Consider the following 14,949-nt stretch of genomic DNA (forward strand, 5'->3'; position numbering starts at 1 on the left):
CCAATCAATCAAAAATACAACATTTTAGAAAATGATACAGAAAAGACAAGTGGTTCTCAGATATTCACAGAATACTGTATTTTCCCTGTATTTCACAGTCTGAAGCTCAACATACAAATGCACTTTGGGTGAAGGGGGGATGTTGGTGGAAAGGGGAGACTGAAAGTTAAAGACATTCAAAATCGAACAAAAGTTGTCTCTGATCTTATCATTTCATGAGAGGGTATTTTAGCCGCAAAATTTAAGAAGAGTATAAATTTAAAATAAAAATACCTTTTTAATAAAAATAGTTTATATTTGAGAGTGTTTTTTCCATCAATTGTATTTTTTTCACCTCACTGCACACAGGTGGAAACATTGTCAGAGGTTCCCATTGGGCCAAGGACCATATTTAGAGAAACTGAGATTTAACAAAATACTTAGATGATTAAGGCTTTCTCTGACTTGCTTAAATTAACTATATGCACATAATTGTATCCGCTGTTTCACACTGCATTGTAATTATCGTTCTCCTCCAGCAGACAGTGAGCTTCAGAAGGTTATTTGTTAGAGACTGCTAGCTGTCAAACAAAATCCCTTTTTCCCATCTTCCTTGGCAATAGCTAGAAACTTGGCTGCCTATCTATATTACATTTCCAGTCTCCCTTGCAATTAGAATTGTCATGTTTGCTAAGTTTTCTCAGATGGGAGGCAAGCAGATATAAAGAGTGCACCTCACTCAAGGTCCCTTAAGAGAATGGGCACGCCTCTTACATAATCTCTCTTTACTTCCCACAGTTACAATCTAGATGTGGTGGCTACCTAACTGTCACAGTGTAGTTGGGGATGGTGAAAAAAGGAGAAAAGAAACAGGGTTTCTGAATAACGATGTGGAACAGATCTCTCTGCTATCTTAGAACTGTTACACAAGAGAGAAACAAGCTTCCATCTTCTTTAAGCGTCTTTAACTTAGCTTTCTGCATTATGATAGCCTAGGCTTAGGCTAAATAATAAAAGATGGAACTATATTTTTATTCATTTTAATATCTCAGTAGGCTGGGATGATGATTGGCATATAAATACACAATAAGTGCTTCTCAAATTAATAAATGACTGTTGTCATAACTGCATGAGAAATACATTGGTATGGTCATTTAAGTGGGGTTTTTACTCAATTATAATAATTGTTACATAAAGATAATATTTGGTGTAACACTTAGCATTAAAGGCCTTTTTATATATACTAAATAATATAATGCTTATAATCATTCTTTGTTTTGGAAATTATGATGATGATGATTATGATTTTCATTTACAAATGTGGAAATTGAGGCTAAGAAGTTGTGACTTTCCCAAGGTTTAACAGATATTTATGGTGGATACTGAATTTGAACCCCACTATATTAATATTCATTCAGAGGATAATATTTAAGTAGCATACCATATTTGGGTAAGTGGCCATTTTAACACAAAGATTTATGTAGAAGTTTGATCAATCCCAATGTATGTTTCTCTCAAAGGCTGCACTTTCAGAAACAAAGAAATTATCAAGATAACTTTTATAATCCAATCTGCTCAAAGCTTAATAAATTGATCCATTCTCCTCTTACCTCACCTCCCTCACACAGTCGTTTCAAACCCATCACACAGCACAAAATAAAATTCTTTTGGAAACATTTCTGATCCCTTCTTTACAAAAGTGTGAAGTTTGAGATTGAATACATGAGGGTCAAAAACATATCAGCTGACCACATGGAGTTAATTTCTTGATGGATTCTGATTCTATTATTTCTATGACTGAAGCATTCCAAACCATAACTTCTCTGCCCACTTACTCTTTGGACAATGCTATTCTTTTCTCTGAATCATATTTGGAATACTTCATCTAGTTTGTTTCTTAATAACACAAAGCATGGTTCTTTCACTTATTTATAAGGGAAATAAAGAGTAGGGGGCTTCCCTGGTGGCGCAGTGGTTGAGAGTCCGCCTGCTGATGCAGGGGACACGGATTCGTGCCCCGGTCCGGGAAGACCCCACATGCCACGGAGTGGCTGGGCCCGTGAGCCATAGCCGCTGAGCCTGTGCATCCGGAGCCTGTGCTCCGCAATGGGAGAGGCCACAGCAGTGAGAGGCCCGCGTACCGCAAAAAAAAAAACAAAAAAGAGTAAATACCCATCACAGTCAAAGACTATCTATTTGGCATGGGTTATATATTATTTCCACAATATTTGGCATATACTAGGCATTTTTCTTTGTGAGTTTATTCTCTTTCATCTATTGATTACAAATACTTTTTTTTTACTCGCTTGTACACAAGGTGATATATCATACCTTGAAATAAGCTTTCATTATTTTTCCTGTATAATATATTACCTTTATACACTACCTCCATCATTGCAACATGTATTTGCATATTTTAACTCTCCACATGAAAGCTTAGCAATATGATTTTAGCAGTTCCCATTTGAATTGCAATTTCAGCGTGATTCAGGAGGCAGTGAGAGCATCCTCAGCCAGACAGGTACACAATGGCAAAGTATTACTTCCAACACTGTAGAGGCAAGGAGATTTCTAGGTTATTATTGGCTTTAATTATCACTCCCGTAAGCTGTAATATTCTTTACTTGTGGTGAAGCAGCACTCTACAGAGTGTGAAATCCTTCCCTGCTTTTGAAAATATCCAAGAAATGAACTAAATCACTTCAAATCTCCTGTAACAACTGAACACCCACTGATAAGTATAAGCAAGGGACAAGTTTATCATCACCAATAGAAAATAGGCTTTTTGAAAGTGAGATTTGAGACATCTAGCTGGTTGCTTAGTACCAGCAGTGACCAGCAAAACCAAATCCACTTTCTTTTTAAACTCAGAGCCATTTTATTTCCCCTGATTGGTATTCAAGTCAATAAAAAAGCACAGTCTTTTTTTTTTATGTTTGTATTTTATTTATTGCTATAAAATTTAAACACTAAAATATCAAGATAAATGGTTCTCATAGTTACAACCATTAATTTCCAGTCCTACTCTCATCCACAATGTCTGCTTTTTTTTCCTTCCATCAGATGCTTCCAGTACAAATCAAACCTGAGGATTTGAATAGGCTCCATTTAGTCTCTCTTCTGAAGGCCCAACTCACATAATCCTGATTTCTTTGCCTCTTAAGGTAAGGCTTATATAAACACTCTGCACAAAGACATATGCTATTCAGCCTGAAACCAGTGCATAGTGATTCACTTCCCAGTATTACCTCAGGGTTTCAGCAAGTCCTTTGTCTCTCATACTAAGACCACAGTGAATTTCCTTCTAGCTCCATGCTCTGAATTTCAATCTAAGGGGAAAAGTCTATTAAAGGAAGATAATAGAAAAAAAGAAAGCAACTATATGTAAGTTTTGCGATATTTGTTAGAAACTTCTCATTCTTTATTTTAGCTGTCTAAATAATATGCCAGAATTTTATTATAAACTGAAAGATTCAAAAATATTTTTAAGTTCAGTAAATTTACTTTCAAAATACATTTAACATGGCTGTTTAGCCTAAAAATCATCATTGACAAAGGACATCAGATTTCCTCATTTATATTAATTCTTACTGAAAGAATTGGAAATTTTTCTCCAGCATGGTATTTTCATTTCTAAGTCTAAAAGCTATGATTGACATATTACTATATTAAAAATTCTGTAATTGTTTTTAATGTAGCAGGTAGACAATGATATGGCAAAAACATATGAACACAAGACTGTCATTTACTGATGTTCAATGTTACGTTTCTTGTGTGTGCCTACAATTTTTAAATCCTGTAGTTCTTAAAATTATAGGTATGAAAACCACAAGCTAAATCAAATCAGAGAAAAACAATAACTGTGAAATCAGTTTCTTTTGCTTTGACTATCTTGTTTCTACTGATGTTGGAAATGGAAAAAGTTGTAGTGGTTTTATAAATGATAGAGTAGCCTTGATCTTAGAAATAGGAGATTTTAAAGTTTCTCTTCTTGGAGAAAAATTATTTTATTTTTACCTTCTCATGTGAGTGGACTTTACCATAGAGCATATTAGCAATCAGAATACTTACAGAAACTCTACACATTTTAATTGCATGGTTATTCATAAAGATAACTTTGATAATCACATATATTTCATACAATTGTCTATTTCCTGTCTTCTCTGTATTTTTCAGAAACAACTGTTCTAACATAGTATATGACATAGAACAGTATTGCATTATAGGTAGTGTATGGATTTCTAGGGATAAAAAAAAATGTATGAGGAAAAGATAAATTAAAACATTGCTAAATGACACCAAAGGAATAATTTTGCTTTAAACAAGTATACCAAGTGAATATGTAGAATATTTCCATAATTTAGACTAACACTTTCCTATTTCTTAGAAAATAATTCAACCATATATTAGATTGAGTAATTTAATATCATGAACATTTCAGAATGGGCAATTCTCTTGCCAGCTTTCTGAGCTGTGTTCTAACAATGGCAGGTACCCCTGTTGCTTACCATGTAAGACTAAATATGCAAATATTCTCTGTGTTATGGCACTTTAGGGCACCTGGAGACTTGCCATTTGTGCTATTATGATAAGAGTCAGAAGCCAATTTCCTCCAAACCATGTTTTTTGAGATAGAGAACATTAGCCAGGAGCAGTCAAAATGACAAGGCAGTAAGTATATGAACAGAATGAACATCCAGCAAAGAAGTTTAAAGGAATACGAATGCAATAAAAACTGGTAAAAACTGCCCAGTGACTTAGGTGGTGGACTATCTTCGAGTTTTAAACACTTTGAGAGAGGGTGTGTGAATTACTGTTCCAATTCCATGGTACTTTTTGAGAGAAATAGGAATATGACTAGGCTGCATTTGCTCTTGAAATACTTTCAAATCTGGTCTGGCTGAAATAAAAGTGGCATGAAAATGTCAGCTGAGCCTTTGAAGATTTAGGTTATGCTGCTCTGAGATTTAGGTGATGGCACATATCAGTAACCTAAGCAGTTCATTTCATGCTCTGATTTCATCTTCAAGGGAAACTATTTTAGACGTAACTCATAAGAAGAAGAATTAAGAACCTTCTCCTAATAACCATGCTGTCAAGGACCAATTTAAGTGGAAATGCTTAATTAGGATTTTTAAGGGAAGAAGATTTTAGGGAAACAATTCAAAAATAGAACTCAAGTCCAAATCCACAATGCATTCATTTTAGCTCTTCTTTAGTTCATTCATCCAATACACATTCTGCTATTGTTGTTTGCTTTAGTATAACTGGCACATTTAAACAGACATTATCTTGAACTCTAACCAATTTTGGAGTTGTAGCAAGATGAACTTTTCACTTATTGTTATTACTAATTTATAGCAAAGAAGACTAATAGAAGTGACTAACAACACTGGATGAGGTTTTTTACAAAAAAACAAATTATTATTACTTAGGCCACCTTTCACCTTTTGGGTCCCTCACTAGCAAATGAAAATTCCAGGTTCAGAGAATAATGAGAGTTGAAAAATGAGTACTTCATGGATATGAGGAGTATGTTCCTATCCTGTCACTCAGGCCTCCATGGAACATAGTGGGACAAAATACAGTAATTTTTCGAACAGTACCTATACAGCAAAATAAGAAGGTACCAACATGTTGGAAGAGTTATGTAGAGTTGACATTGAAAATGGCTATTTGGTATTTGAAAGTTTTCAAACTATAATAAGTTAGATTTCTTGTTACTTTTTTAAAAAAAATCTTTATTGGAGTATAATTGCTTTAAAATGGTGTATTAGTTTCTGCTTTATAACAAAGTGAATCAGTTATACATATACATATATCGCCATATCTCTTCCCTCTTGCATCTCCCTCCCTCCCACCCTCCCTATCCCACCCCTCTAGGTGGTCACAAAACACCGAGATGATCTCCCTGTGCTATGTGGCTGCTTCCCCCTAGCTATCGGTTTTACATTTGGTAGTGTATATATGTCCATGCCACTCTCTCACTTTGTCCCAGCTTACCCTTCCCCCTCCCCATGTCCTCAAGTCCATTCTCTAGTAGCTCTGCATCTTTATTCCTGTCTTGCCCCTAGGTTCTTCGTGAACATTTCTTTTTTTTTTTTAGATTCCATATACATGTGTTAGCATACGGTACTTGTTTATCTGTTTCTGACTTACTTCACTCTGTATGACAGACTCTAGGTCCATCCACCTCACTACAAATAACTTAATATCGTTTCATTTTATGGCTGAGTAATATTTCATTGTATATATGTGCCACACCTTCTTTATCCGTTCATCTGTCGGTGGACACTTAGGTTGCTTCCATGTCCTGGCTATTGTAAATAGAGCTGCAATGAACATTGTGGTACATGACTCTTTTTGAATTGTGGTTTTCTCAGGGTATATGCCCAGTAGTGGGATTTCTGGGTCATATGGTAGGTCTATTTTTAGTTTTATAAGGAACCTCCATACTGTTCTCCATAGTGGCTGTATCAATTTACATTCCCACCAAGAGTGCAAGAGGGTTACCTTTTCTCCACACCCTCTCCAGCATTTATTCTTTGTAGATTTTTTGATGTTGGCCATTCTGACCGGCGTGAGATGATATCCCATTGTAGTTTTGGTTTGCATTTCTCTAATGATTAATGATGTTGAGCATTCTTTCATGTGTTTGTTGGCAATCTGTATATCTTCTTTGGAGAAATGTCTGTTTAGGTCTTCTGCCCGTATTTGGATGGGGCTGTTTGCTTTTGTGATATTGAGCTGCATGAGCTGCTTGTATATTTTGGAGATTAATCCTTTGTCAGTTCCTTCATTTGCAACTATTTTCTGCCATTCTGAGGGTCGTCTTTTCATCTTGTTTATAGTTTCCTTTGCTGTGCAAAAGCTTTTGTTTCATTAGGTCCCATTTGTTTATTTTTGTTTTAATTTCCATTCCTCTAGACGGGGGTCAAAAAGGATCTTGCTGTCATTTATGTCAGAGAGTGTTCTGCTTATGTTTTCCTCTAAGAGTTTTACAGTGTCTCCCTTACATTTAGGTCTTTAATCCATTTTGAGTTTATTTTTGTGTATGGTGTTGGGGAGTGTTCTAATTTCATTCTTTACATGTAGCTGTCCAGTTTTCCCAGCACCACTTATTGTAGAGGCTGTCTTTTCCCATTGTATGTTCTTGCCTCCTTTATCAAAGATAAGGTGACCATATGTGCATGGGTTTATCTCTGGGCTTTCTATCCTGTTCCATTAATCTATATTTCTGTTTTTGTGCCAGTACCATACTCTCTTGATTACTGTAGCTCTATAGTATAGTCGGAAGTCTGGGAACCTGATTCCTCCAGCTCCTTTTTTCTTTCTCATTATTCCTTTGGCTATTCGGGGTCTTTTGTGTTTCCATACAGACTGTGAAACTTTTTGTTCTAGTTCTGTGAAAAATGCCATTGGTAGTTTGATAGGGATTGCATTGAATCTGTATATTGCTTTGGGTAGTATAGTCATTTTCACAATACTTATTCTTCCAATCCAAGAACATCGTATACCTCTCCACCTATTTGTGTCATCTTTAATTTCTTTCATCAGTGTCTTATAATTTTCTGCATACAGGTCTTTTGTCTCCTTATGTAAGTTTATTCTTGGGTATTTTATTCCTTTTGTTGCCATGGTAAATGGGAGTCTTTCCTTTATTTCTCTTTCAGATTTTTCATCATTCGTGTATAGGAATGCAAGAGATTGTTGTGCATTAATTTTGTATCCTGCTACTTTACCAAATTCTTTGATTAGCTCTACTAGTTTTCTGGTAGCATCTCTAGGATTCTCTATGTATAATATCATGTCATCTGCAAACAGTGACAGCTTTACTTCTTCTTTTGCCATTTGGTTTCCTTTTATTTCTTTTTCTTCTCTGATTGCTGTGACTAAGACTTCCAAAACTATGTTGAATAATAGTGTTGAGAGTGGGGAACCTTGCCTTGTTCCTGATCTTAGTGGAAATGGTTTCAGTTTTTCACCATTGTGGATGATGTTGGCTGTGGGTTTGTCATATATGGCCTTTATTATCTTGAGGAAAGTTCCCTCTATGCCTCCTTTCTGGAGGTTTTTTTTTTTTTTATCATAAATGGCTGTTGAATCTTGTCGAAAGCTTTCTCTGCATCTATTGAGATGATCATATGATTTTTCTCCTTCAATTTGTTAATATGGTGTATCACATGGATTGATTTCCGTATATTGAAGAATCCTTGCATTCCTTGGATAAACCCCACTTGATCATGGTGTATTATCCTTTTAATGTGCTGTTGGATTCTGTTTGCTAGTATTTTGTTGAGGATTTTTGCATCTATATTCATCAGCGATATTGGCCTGTAGTTTTCTTTCTTTGTGACATATTTGTCTGGTTTTGGTATCAGGGTGATCGTGGCCTTGTAAAATGAGTTTGGGGTTGTTCCTCCCTCTGCTACCTTTTAGAAGAGTTTGAGAAGGATAGGTGTTAGGTCTTCTCTAAATGTTTGATAGAATATGCCTGTGAAGCCATCTATCTGGTCTTGGGCTTTTGTTTGTTGGAAGATTTTTAATCACAGTTTCAATTTCAGTGCTTGTGATTGGTCTGTTCATACTTTCTATTTATTCCTGGTTCAGTCTTCGAAGGTTGTGCATTTCTAAGAATTTGTCCATTTCTTCCAAGTTGTCTATTTTATTGGCGTAGAGTTGCTTGTAGTAATCTCTCATAATCCTTTGTATTTCTGCAGTGTCAGTTTTTACTTCTCCTTTTTCATTTCTAATTTTATTGATTTGAGTCTTGTCCCTTTTTTTCTTGATGAGTCTGGCTAATGGTTTATCAATTTTGTTTATCTTCTCAAAGAACCAGCTTTTAGTTTTATTGATCTTTCCTATCATTTCTTCATTTCTTTTTCATTTACTTCTGATCTGATCTCTATGATTTCTTTCCTTCTGCTAACTTTGGGCGTTTTCTTTGTTGTTCTGCTTACTTTAGGTGTAAGATTATGTTGTTTATTTGAGATGATTCTTGTTTTTTAACGTAGGATTGTACTGCTATAAACTTCCCTCTTGGAACTGCTTTAGTTGCATCCCATAGGTTTTGGGTCATCATGTTTTCATTGTCATTTGTTTCCAGGTATTTTTTGATTTCCTCTTTGATTTCCTCAGTGATCTCTTGGTTATTAAGTAGTATAATATTTAGCCTCCATGTGTTTGTATTTTTTACAGATTTTTTCCTGTAATTGATATCTAGTCTCATAGTGTTGTGGTCGGAAAAGATACTTGATATGATTTCAATTTTCTTAAAATTACCAAGGCTGGATTTGTGACCCAAGATATGATCTATCCTGGAGAACGTTCCATGAGCACTTGAGAAGAAAGTGTAATATGCTGTTTTCAGATGGAATGTCCTATAAATATCAATTAAATCTATCCAGTCTATTGTTTTTTTTTTTTGTTGTTGTTTTTTTGGTGGTACGTGGTCCTCTCACTGTTGTGGCCTCTCCCGTTGCGGCGCACAGGCTCTGGATGCACAGGCTCAGTGGCCATGGCTCACGGGCCCAGCCCCTCTGCAGTATGTGGGATCTTCCCAGACTGGGGCATGAACCTGTGTCCCCTGCATTGGCAGGCGGACTCTCAACCACTGCGCCACCAGGGAAGCTCCCTATTATGTTATTTAAAGCTTGTGTTTCCTTATTAATTTTCTGTCTGAATGATCTGTCCTTTGGTGTAAGTGAGGTGTTAAAGTCTCCCACTATTACTGTGTTAATGTCGATTTCCTCTCTTATAGCTGTTAGCATTTGCCTAAGTGTTGAGGTGCTCCTATGTTGGGTGCATATACATTTATAATTGTTGTATCTTCTTCTTGGATTGATCCCTTGATCATTATGTATTGTCCTTCTTTGTCTCTTGTAGTAGTCTTTGTTTTAAAATCTATTTTGTCTGATATGAGAATTGCTACTCCAGCTTTCTTTTGATTTCTATTTGCATGGAATATCATTTTCCATTGCCTCACTTTCAGTCTGTATGTATCCCTAGGTCTGAAGTGGGTCTCTTGTAGACAATATATATATGGGTCTTGTTTTTATATCCTTTACCAGTCTTTGTCTTTTGGTTGGAGCATTTAATCCATTTACATTTAAGGTAATTATCGATATGTATGTTCCTGTTACAATTTTCTTAATTGTTTTGTGTTTTTTATTGTAGGTCTTTACCTTCTCTTGTGTTTCCTGCCTAGAGAAGTTCCTTTAGCATTTGTTGTAAAGCTAGTTTGGTGTTGCTGAATTCTCTTAGCTTTTGCTTGTCTGTAAAGGTTTTATTTTCTCTGTCAAATCTGAATTAGATCCTTGCTGGGTAGAGGAATCTTGGGTGTAGGTTCTTCCCTTTCATCACTTTAAATATGTCCTGCCACTCCCATCTAGCTTGCAGAGTTTCTGCTGAAAGATCAGCTGTTAACCTTATGGGGATTCATTTGTATGTTATTTGTTGTTTTCCCCTTGCTGCTCTTATTATTTTTTCTTTGTATTTAATTTTTGGTAGTTTGACTAATATGTGTTTTGGCATGTTTCTCCTTGGATTTATCCTGTATTGGACTCTCTCTGCTTCCTGGATTTGATTAACTATTTCCTTTCCCATATGAGGGAAGTTTTCAACTATAATCTCTTCAAATATTTTCTCAACCCCCCTTTCTTTTTCTCTTTTTCTTCTGGGAACCTTATAATTTGAATGTTGATGTGTTTAATGTTGTCCCAGAGGTCTCTGAGAATGTCTTCAATTCTTTCATTCTTTTTTCTTTATTCTGCTGTGTGGTGGTTATTTCCACTATTTTATTTTCCAGGTCACTAATCCGTTCTTCTGCCTCAGTTATTCTGCTCTTGATCCCTTCTAGAGAATTCTTAATTTCATTTATTGTGCTGTTCATCACTGTTTGTTTGCCCCTTAGTCTTTCTAGGTCCTTGTTAAACGTTTCTTTTATTTTCTCCATTCTATTTCCAAGATTTTGGATCATGTTTACTATCATTATTCTGGATTGTTTTTCAGGTAGACTGTGTATTTCCTCTTCATTTGTTTGGTCTAGTGGGTTTTTGCCTTGCTCCTTCATCTGCTGTGTGTTTCTCTGTCTTCTCATTTTGCTTAACTTACTGTGTTTGGGGTCTCCTTTTTGCAGCCTGCAGGATCGTAGTTCCCGTTGTTTTTGGTGTCTGCCCCCAGTGGCTAATGTTGTTTCAGTGGATTGTGTAGGCTTCCTGGTGGAGGGGACTAGTTCCTGTATTCTGGTGGATGAGCCTGGATCTTGTCTTTCTGGTGGGCAGGTCCATATCTGATGGTGTGTTTTGGGGTGTCTGTGACCTTATTATGATTTTAAGCAGCCTCTCTGCTAATGGGTGGCGCTGTGTTCCTGTCTTGCTAGTTGTTTGGCATATGGTGTCCAGCACTCTAGCTTCCTGGTTGTTGAGTGAAGCTGGGTTTTGGCATTGAGATGGAGATCTCTGAGAGATTTTCACCATTTGATATTACATGGAGCTGGGAGGTCTCTGGTGGACCAATGTCCTGAACTTGTCTTGCCCACCTCAGAGGCACAGCCCTGATGCCTGGCTGGAGCACCAAGAGCCTGTCATCCACATGGCTCAGAAGAAAAGGGAGAAAAAATGAAAGAAAGAAAGAAAGAAAGAGAAAATGAAATGAGATAAAGTTATTAAAATAAAAAATAATTATTTTTTAAAAATTTAAAAAGTAATAATAAAAAAGGAAGAACAGGGCTTCCCTGGTGGCGCAGTGATTGAGAGTCTGCCTGCTGATGCAGGGGACGCAGGTTTGTGCCCTGGTCCAGGGGGATCCCACATGCCGTGGAGCGGCTGGGCCCGTGAGCCATGACCGCTGAGCCTGCACATCCGGAGCCTGTGCTCTGCAATGGGAGAGGCCACAGCAGTGAGAAGCCCGCGTACCCCCCCCCAAAAAAAAGGAAGAATGAAAGAAGAGAGCAACCAAACCAGAAAACAAATCCACCAATGATAAGAAGCACTACTAAAAAAAAAAAAAAATCCAGACAGACAGAACCCTAGGACAAATGGTAAAAGCAAAGCTATACAGACAAAATCACACAAAGAAGCACACTCACAAAAAGAGAAAAAGGGAAAAAAAAATATATATCATTGCTCCCAATGTCCACCTCCTCAATTTGGGATGATTTTGTTGTCTATTCAGATATTCCACAGATGCAGGGTACATCAAGTTGATTGTGGATATTTAATCCGCTGCTCCTGAGTCTGCTGGGAGAAATTTCCCTTTCTCTTCTTTGTTTGCACAGCTCCTGGGTTTCAGCTGTCGATTTGGTCCCGCCTCTGCATGTAGGTCACCTGAGGGCGTCTGTTCCCCGCTCAGACAGGACGGGGTTAAAGGAGCAACTGATTCTGGGGCTCTGGCTCACTCAGGCCATGGGGAGGGAGGAGTACGGAGTGCAGGGCGAGCCTGCGGCGGCAGAGCACAGCGTGATGTTGCTCCAGCCTGAGGCACGCCATGCGTTCTCCTGGGGAAGTTGTCCCTGGATCACGGGGCCCTGGCAGTGGCAGGCTGCACAGGCTCCCAGGAGGGGAGGTGTGGATAGTGACCTGTGCTTGCACACAGGCTTCTTGGTGGCTGCAACAGCAGCCTTAGCGTCTCATGCCCATCTCTGTGGTCCGTGATGATAGCCGTGGCACACGCCCGTCTCTGGAGCTCCTTTAAGCAGCTCCCTTAACCCCCTCTCCTTGTGCACCAGGAAACAAAGAGGTAAGAAAAAGTCTCTTGTCTCTTCAGCAGCTCCAGACTTTTTCCCAGACTCCCTCCCGTCTAGCCATGGCGCACTAGTCCCGTTCAGTCTGTGTTCACGCCGCCAACCCCAGTCATATCTCTGGGATCCGACCTCCGAAGCCCAAGCCTCAGCTCCCAGCCCCCACCCGTTCCACTGGGTGAGCAGACAAGTTTCTCAGGCTGGTCAGTGCCGGTGGGAACAGATCCTCTGTGCGGGAATCTCTCTGCTTTGCCCTCTGCACCCCTATGGCTGTGCTCTCCTCCATGGCTCCAGAGCTTCCCCCTCCACCACCCGCAGTCTCTGCCCGCGAAGGGCCTTCCTAGTGTGTGGAAACCTTTCCTCCTTCACAGCTCCCTCCCACTGGTGCAGGTCCCGTCCCTATGCTTTTGTCTCTGTTTTTTCTTTTTTCTTTTGCCCTACCCAGGTACATGGGGAGTTTCTTGCCTTTTGGGAGGTCTGAGGTCTTCTGCCAGCGTTCAGTAGGTGTTCTGTAGGAGCTGTTCCACATGTAGATGTATTTCTGATGTATTTGTGGGGAGGAAGGTGATCTCCATGTCTTACTCTTCTGCCATCTTCAAGCTCCTCCCCCCTTGTTACTTTTTAAAATCCTCTTCTCTGTATGTAAGGTCCTCATCATCAAAGTTCTGCCTAAATGTCATATTTCATGGAAGGCTCCTCAGATCCCCATAGTCGAGAACTGTATTTACCTAAGCTCCTATAGTCTCTTATTTGTACCTCTTCCATAAAGCTCTAACAATCTACCAAGTCCTGGAGCCATTTACATCTTTCTTTGAGTTCCTAGAGAGCAGAGACCATATCTTGCTATTATTTTATCCCCAGTATAGGGTTTTCACATATATCAATTTCTCAATAATTTTGCAGTAAATTAAAATATTTTGTAATTGTTCTTTTGCATAAAAGTAAATATACTTAGAAAACATAATAGATTCTATCCATAAGCAAATACATATCTTCTAAGAATTTTTAAAAATGAGAATTAATCTCAAGACTTAGTCAACTAGAGAGAAAAATGTTTCAGCTCTGAAAATGAAGCATTAAGATCTAAAATGAAAAATAACCAAGTTTTCCAGTAACATGTTTAGAAAGTACATTTTAATGTATTTTCTTTTATTCTTTTCTGCTATGCTTATTTTTAAAGGGTAGATATTATATTTTATCTTTTAGGTAGTAATATAACATACATGTTTCCCATGCCACTAGATATTCTTCATAAATATCTTAACAGTAGCAGTCTAATCCATCCTACTGGTATAGAATAATTGACTTAGTTACACTTTTTGTTGACATTGAGTTTTACTTTTCCTATAGTAGATATTTTGAAGAAGAGTACAAAAGATATTGTTGTATTAGTTAAAAACATTATTTTAAATCTTAAATTATTAGAAATAGGACCTTCAATTTTTGCACAAACAGCAACTGATGGGATAACACTGAAGACCTAACAAGACAGAGAAACCATGGCTAAAATAGCAGGATGATTTAAAAAATATTTTTCATATATATTTGCATTGCTGGAATTTTACCTGGAATTCAAAGAGACATGGATCAAAGAGACATGGAATAATGTCCAAAAAAGAAACACATCCTCAGCTAACATAAGAAGGGTATATATGCTGTAAGGCTAAGAAACCTACCTGTACACACCTTTCATACTTAGTACATGAAGTGGAGTGGGAAGCTGGAAAACAATTTATGACGCCCAAGAACGATACCCAATTAGAGCTTACACTAAAAAATTACTCAGTGTGGGAAAGACATTTAATAAATGTTTAGTAGGGAACTGCACTGTTTCAGATTGTAGACTAGAGCCAAACTCATGGGTTCATGTCACATTTCTTCCACTGATTGGTTGTGTCATTTGAGGAAAGTTTTTTAACTGCTCTGAACCTATTATTTCAACTCCAAAGAGGGAAATAATAACTGCACTTATCATCTAATATTGTGCATAAAAATAAGCTCATAAGTATAATTTGAAATTTGTACAATTCTGTTCTAAGTATTTTATTTACAGTAATGTGTATATAATTGTATATACACGTGTGTATATATCTATTTGTGAGTATACTGTGTATATACTATACTATTGTAAGTATATTATATACATGATATGTATATCATGTATATATATATATAATTTGGAGAAGCAGCATAGCTTAGTGTTTAAAAATGTGGATTGTGGAGCTAGACTA

The sequence above is a fragment of the Phocoena phocoena genome, chromosome 11, assembly GCF_963924675.1.
Source record: "Phocoena phocoena chromosome 11, mPhoPho1.1, whole genome shotgun sequence".
NCBI lineage: Eukaryota > Metazoa > Chordata > Mammalia > Artiodactyla > Phocoenidae > Phocoena > Phocoena phocoena.